This window comes from Nomascus leucogenys, chromosome 2, assembly GCF_006542625.1.
Source record: "Nomascus leucogenys isolate Asia chromosome 2, Asia_NLE_v1, whole genome shotgun sequence".
Classification (NCBI taxonomy): Eukaryota; Metazoa; Chordata; class Mammalia; order Primates; family Hylobatidae; genus Nomascus; species Nomascus leucogenys.
The window spans coordinates 123,369,857-123,376,621 of NC_044382.1; the positions used below are offsets into that span (position 1 = coordinate 123,369,857).

A 6,765-nucleotide genomic window follows, 5' to 3' on the forward strand; every position below is an offset into this window, starting at 1 on the left:
ATTTTCTTTGTTAGATAAATCATAGGGCAATAATTTGGCTCATACTACATGAAGAAGTGTCTAATGAAGCCAAAGAAATAGTATAATGTGAGCCTTGGTGATGGGCGGCCAGAGAAGTAAAGGGAGTTTAGGAGGAAGGGGGATTACAAATCAGTCCCAAGCAGTGATGCTTCTCACAAAGGCTTTTCCATTCCCCTGTTCTGGAGCTACATGGCACCCCATGCTTCCTCCTTGGAGAGACCAGGCCTCCCTGGAGCCCAACAATTGCTCAGCCTCACAGCCCAGCCAAGAGATGGGCCCCTTTTCTGGAAAATGAACTTCACCCTAAACTCTGTCCCAGCTTGTTAGTTAAACCACCAGCCTTCACTTAATCTGACACAAAGACGAGATTTAGAGTATCTTCCTAAAGTATCTTCCCCTAGTTATTACCTCTGCAACTCAAATATAAACCCGCCAAGTACTGTAGTCTTATTTCCTGCCCCTTTTTATCATCAAAATCACCTTGTTCAACGTCAGTCGTAATAAATATTTCTGGATTAGCAGATTGTGTGCTCAGTTATCTGTCCAGGTAACCCAACCCTAAGGCAGTAGGTGGTGTCAAATTATTAGTGCAGACAAGAGATGTTAGAGGATTTTCAAGAAGCTTCATGTAGAACATCCACTTTGTCACCTGTTTGCTGGAGTCAGCATCATGGATATGACTTAACTAGACAAGGCTGGAGGTTTTGACCTGAAATTAATCATCAACTAACTAATTCTGAAGAAAACTCTGAAGGGAAGAAAGATACTTTAGTGTCCATACTTTTTCTCTATTCCTCTAGAAAAGTATGCAAATATCTAGTCTTCATTTTGGGCAGGATTTCTCAACTTCCGTGCTATTAACATTGAAGGCCAGACAATTCTCTGTTATGAATGGCTGTCCTGTGCATTATAGGAAGTTTGGCAGCTAGAGTTGCTAGAGTTAGCAAATTAAAATACAGAATTCCTGGTTAAATTTGAATTTCAGATAAACACGAATAAATTTTTATAGTATAGGTATGTCCTGTGCAGTATTAGCAGTATCTCTGGCCTCTGTCTACTAAATGCTGATAGCATGCTCCCCCACCCCCAGTTGTGACAACCATAAAGTCACCACACATTGACAAATGTTCTCACAGGGAGCAAAACTGCTCCTGTTGAAAACCACTGATTCAGGGTTACACATCCGAAAGCTGCAAACATGAACATGTTTATCTTAGCTTCCAGAAGAAATAGCTTTCTCTGATGAAGTATCCATCAGACAGTTCGCCAGACGAAGAACTCTTCTACAAATCTTGCTTAAGCCAGAATAAAACGTGTTTTATTCTGTTTTTAATGTCTCCTGGGATAAATTCCCTTTAGGTGTTTGTGCCAGGTAAATTATTGGCTCTGTTTCAGAATTAGCAGGCTCATTTCAATCAGTTAATGTAAATTATGAAAGCTGTCATATTTTTTCCTTAACTGCTAGAAAGCTTAGAGATAAATTTAGTGCTCAGTTGCAAAACCATCTAAGCTAATGGGACTAGCAGTATTTTTTAAAACAAACATACAATGCCTTTTATATGTTGCATATATTTTAAATTATTTACAAGTATTAAATGTTTAAGTTCATTCTATTACTACAACAACCCTACGGTTAAGTCCTATTATTATCCTCTTTTTTTTGTGCCTGCAAAAAAGCAACTTTATTAATGTTCTGCAGCAGCATGCATTAGTAATTATAACGATGCATTAAAATTCTCATTTCATGTCATCAAGAGAGTAATCAATTCTCTTCATGACACATTATGTTTACTGAGTTTGTCCCTTCAAAGACCTTTCTGGGAACATTCCTTCTCCAGGGACTGCTTCCTAAGATGCCCAGGTTGCTTACCACAGGTCATCTTTGGTCATTTAAAAGCTGTCAAGCCATCTGGACTACACCCTCTTAACTGAGGCTGAGCCAAATTCCCTTCTCTCAAATCCTAACGCCACCACTACTAACAGAACAGCTTGGTCAGAGCATTACTAACAACTTAATGTGGGATTCTCTTTGGTTATGGAATTTTACTTTTATTTAAGCATATAAAAATACAGCTAGAAGTAGGCTCCTGCATTCTAAAAACATTTTTAATCAACTTAAACACAAGTATGTCCTTGGAAAATTCACCACCTGGACTGGTTCACAGTCGGCCCATTTCCCCATGGAATCTAACATCAGTGTTGTATTTAGCAAATTCATTTGAGTGACGAACAGTGCCTGATCTTCAGGAGCCCCGAGGGGTGGGGGCAGCTGGCCTGGGCAGACTTAGATGCTGTCCATGGCTTTGAACTCCCTGAGGGCCTGCACCGGGCTCATGTGCTTCTTCTGAGATGCCTGTTTAATCTTGCTCTGTGACTCATCCTGTTTCTCTCTCTTCACCAAGGGCTTTTTCTCTGGTGCCTTTATCTTCTGTGACATAGCAGGAAGGTTGAGGGAAGCCATACCCTGCAAATTTTGGTATTTGGTGGAGGTGACGTAGGATGCCTTCATCATCTGCACCACAGCATTCATCAGTCCTTGGTTCCCCAGATCAGGGACGTGGCGCTGTCCACTCCAGGGACAATGAACTCCCTGTCGAGATTCTAAACCTCGGCCTTGACCTTGCTGCAGATGTTCAGCTGGTGGCAGTAGAAGGCGATGCAGTGCAGGTAGGCCAGCAGGCCAAGCCGGAGCAGGCTGAGTTGAGCAGACCGGCCTTGCTTGCAGACTGAGTCAGGGCAGTGGTCTGCGATGGTGCGGCCAAGCTTGTCCATCCTGGATCCTGCCTCCGCAATTTTCTTTGAAGCACTGATTACATCTAATGTATTTTTGAGTGGTCGTTTATCTCAGGTAAAGTCAGTCATCTCCATCACAATCATGTACATCTGCTTGGCCAGCACAGTGATGTCATTGGCACTGTTGTCCCATTTGGACACTTCAGCGTCCAGCTTGCTCTTTTCTTCCTGGAAGCTGGCCACCTGTTCTGCAATCTTCGCTTTTTGCTCCTGGGGAAGCTGAGCCATGATCGCCTGGACACTCTGGCCAGCTATCAGCTGATTGTCTTTTGTCTGGATGCTCATCCTACTTCTGACGTTGAAATCTTCCATCTCAAAGTAAGAGTCATCCAAGTCCTCAGGGGTCCTTATCATCGGCACTGCTTTCCTCATGTCCCAGATACCACCATATACCAGGTGGGAGGCACTGATAACTCATTCTCATCCATGGCTGGGCAGGGTCTGAGCTGAGGGCTTCCATAGCTGCTTCTGCTTGCTCAGTAAAACGTGGCATTAATGTGTTGGAAAGCAGCTTAGTGGCTTCCAGAACCTTCTCTGTGTAGACTCCTGGCTCATAGTTGTCCATCTCTGAGGTGACTATGTGAATGGCCCAGGCTGCCCAACCTTGAATTGCACCAGCTGTGCAGCCCAGGCCATCCACATCTTTCTCTTAGTGAGCAATGATGCATTTGTTCCATTTTCCAAAATGTGATTCTCTGAGACAGCCAAGAAGTCATCAATGGAAGTAATGTCATCAACAGCATCTGTGAGAACACGGACTTGTTTTTCCCATTGTTCTTTTAAAAAGATCCATGTTCTCTTGGGCCAGTCTACTCTGTGGTTTTGCTAAATCCAATGCAGCATTGACAACCTGAGGACAGAGGGCTTCTAACTGGCTTGCAGACATTCGAACAAGTTTTACACCTTCTTCATTATTTGAGATGGAACAGGCCAAGTTGGCAACCTCAATCAATTTGTTGCCATGTTCACAGAAAATTCTGGCATACTCCTTATTTCTCATTTCCATTCTTTGCAGCTTAAATCAATACCAAAAGTGGAACATTGGTTTCCAGGAAAGAATCTGAAACGTGGTCCATGACAGCTTTGTGGAGCTGTTTACGCATGTCCCTGGTCTTCTTGGTCATTTTATCTATAGCAGAATTGGGGGCATCACTTCTTTCTTTACATCCAGCATTGCCCATGTACTACAAAAGCAGGTCCTGCAGGACCTGGAGGACAGTGTTACACTCTGCCACAATTCGCTCATGACGGTCATCATGCGTGCAGGATGAGTCGCCCATCAAGGCAGCTCCGCTAATGATGCCTTCCAGGTGCTCCTCCAGGGAAGGTCTAAAGCACTCCTTGCTGAAGCTCAAAGGGCCCACGATGATTTGTTTATCAAAGTTATTGAGTACATATGCCAGTTCTACTCCTCCTCCACCCTGGTGATGGGAGGCATCGTCTGAGGCAGTGGCCTGGGCTACTCTGGAAATGCCTGTGACCGCCTACTGCAGCTGCTTGTATATCAGGTCCCTGTTGGCCTTACAGGCTGCAACATCAGGGTGCTATACGCATGCCTGGGATGCAATATAGAGGATCAGAACGTTCTTCTGCAGGATTCCTCTAGCTGCAGCCATCTGATCACGATCGCCAACATCTTTCAGTTCCTGTGGTCTTTTGACTGCCATAATGTTCAGCTTATTCACTTCGGGTTTTAGGGCTTTATACTACATTCCTAAGTCTTGCTCATTGCCAGCATTTCTCAACTTCAAGATATCATCTTCCACAACTTTCAGCTGAACATGTAACGTGTAGACATTTGCCACGTCAGCCAAAATCAGCAATGAGGTAACAGCGGACAGCAAAGTTCAAGCTGCCTGAACCATGTTGCCTTGCTTCACAGAAGAGCAGGGATCATCTGTGAACTCTCCAGCAGCAGTCTTCATCAAATCGCCTTGTTTTCGAACATATTCTACAGCAGCCACAAGCTATTCCTTGAGAAAACTGGCTCTCCTTCACGATTTTTTCCTCCTTCTCCAAGAAATTCTCAGCTGCTTCTTCAACAGATGCAGCCAAAACATGGACCTTCTTAGAATGACCTCTCTTCTTAATAGAGGGCCCCTTACCAATGGTGTTTACCAGGGTTGTAACCTGTGTAACAAGCCTCTCAGCTGCCAGAGACCTGATCTCTAGACTTTGGGGGTCCCACTTCAAGTTGAAGCGGCCTGCATGGACAGCAGTCATTTCTGTGGCGAGTGGGGGTGAGCACTGGATTCCGGAGGCCTGAAGCCAATGCCCGCTGCTTTGTCTTCCTCCCTTTTAAAGATAAGGAAACTGAGGTACTTTGTTGTTGTTGCTATTGCTATGAATTATTTCCTTTTTCACCATCATCCTTATTGTATATGTAAGCCTCATCAGATTCCATTTGGAAGTTGATTGGGTGTAAATTAACATATCACATACCAATTTCAGGTCCTCTCAGCCTCACCTGTCTCCTGTTCCAGCTGCCACCTTGGCACCCCGCTCCAATTATTTCTGCCAGGCACCTCCTTCTGGAGCCCAGCTCCATACCCATGCCATGAGCCTCAATCTTCCAATCCTAGGATTCCCTGTTAACTTCCAAGGAATCCAGAGGCCCTGCCTCAGGCCCCAGAATTGCACAAGTCATAATTACAGAGGAATTAATACCACATAGTCAAAATGCTCCCAAATGGGAGACGAAAACTGATAGATTGTTTTTTTTTTTTAATTCCAGACTTGGGATGCAGCTTTTCAAAGTCCTGGTCTTGTAAGATAGAGCAATCAGATTTAGTGGTGACCAGCTCAGTTAGGCCTGCTTGAATTTCTCTCTCTGCTTCCCTGCGTCACTCCTCTCACTTCTGCTCCATGGGATCACACTCCCTATCACAGTAGTAGCAACATAGCATTTTCAGCCTCTGCTTTCTAAGGAATATAGATTAAGTAATTATAAGTAAAATTCCACCAAATGGAAGTTTAGTCATTTTCATTAACTTCAGAATCAGTAATATTTATTGTGGTCTAATCAGAATACAATTTTGGAATATTATCCCTAGAAGTGCTATGGGATCTTTGGGGTGTCAATTTACTGGCCAGAAACCTCTGTGGCTGGTGGCACCTTTGCCTGAGTTCTTGTCTTGCATCCAGGAAGAATGAGGTGTGCAGACAAGCGGAGGGTGAACAAGATGAAGAGGAGCTTTATTGAGTGTTAGAACAGCTCAGAGGAGACCCGCAGTGGGTTCTGTAGCTCCTCTCTGTAGGCAGGTCACCCTGTCCAGTGTTCAGCTCTCAGCAAATAGAAGGCCCTGGAGAGGGGAGCTCCTCTCTGCTACTGGTTGTACTGATGTTTGCTGCTCTCTGCAGAGAGGAGGCCCTGGAGAGGGTAGCTCCTATCTGCAGCTGGTCATTCTGACATCTGCCCAGCTCCTAGCAGAGAGGAGGTCCTGGAGTGGGTTGCTCCTCTCTGCAGCTGGTGGTCCCAACATCTCTGCAGGTCTCTGAAGCCCTCAGCAGAGAGGGTAGCTTCTCTCTGCAGCTGGTAATTCCATCATTTGCTCAGCTCTGGCTGTGCCTGGCGCTTTTATGGGCCTCAGAGAGGAGAAAGTGCACACTGATTAGTCCATGGGTGACCATAGCAAGCGCAGAAAAGACACCAGTTCCCATTCCGGTCCATGGGACTGGCAGCCCCGCCCCCAGCCTTCAGAAACTGCCCCTTTCCATCCAGGAATCTGTCTACCTCCTCCTTCTGTTCATGGTACCCAGGCTCTGCCCCAACTTTGTTTCAAGACTGGAGAGGGCACTGACAGCAAGGAGAAGCCAGGCAGCAGGAGGAGGCACTTCTGAGCCTGCAAGGGCAGCAGGGGGCTTTCCTGGGCCTCCAAGAGTGCAGGGATGCCTGAGTCTGCAGTCATGGTTTGGGCGGCTGCAGCTGCACCCTGGGTGCCTGTTCCATGG

The 6,765-nt window shown here is 45.5% G+C and overlaps 1 pseudogene; it reads right to left on the bottom strand.

The window, feature by feature from the left end:
* Positions 1-2,039: 2,039 nt before the first annotated feature.
* LOC100592955 lies at positions 2,040-5,078 on the bottom strand (annotated as a pseudogene).
* Positions 5,079-6,765: the final 1,687 nt, after the last annotated feature.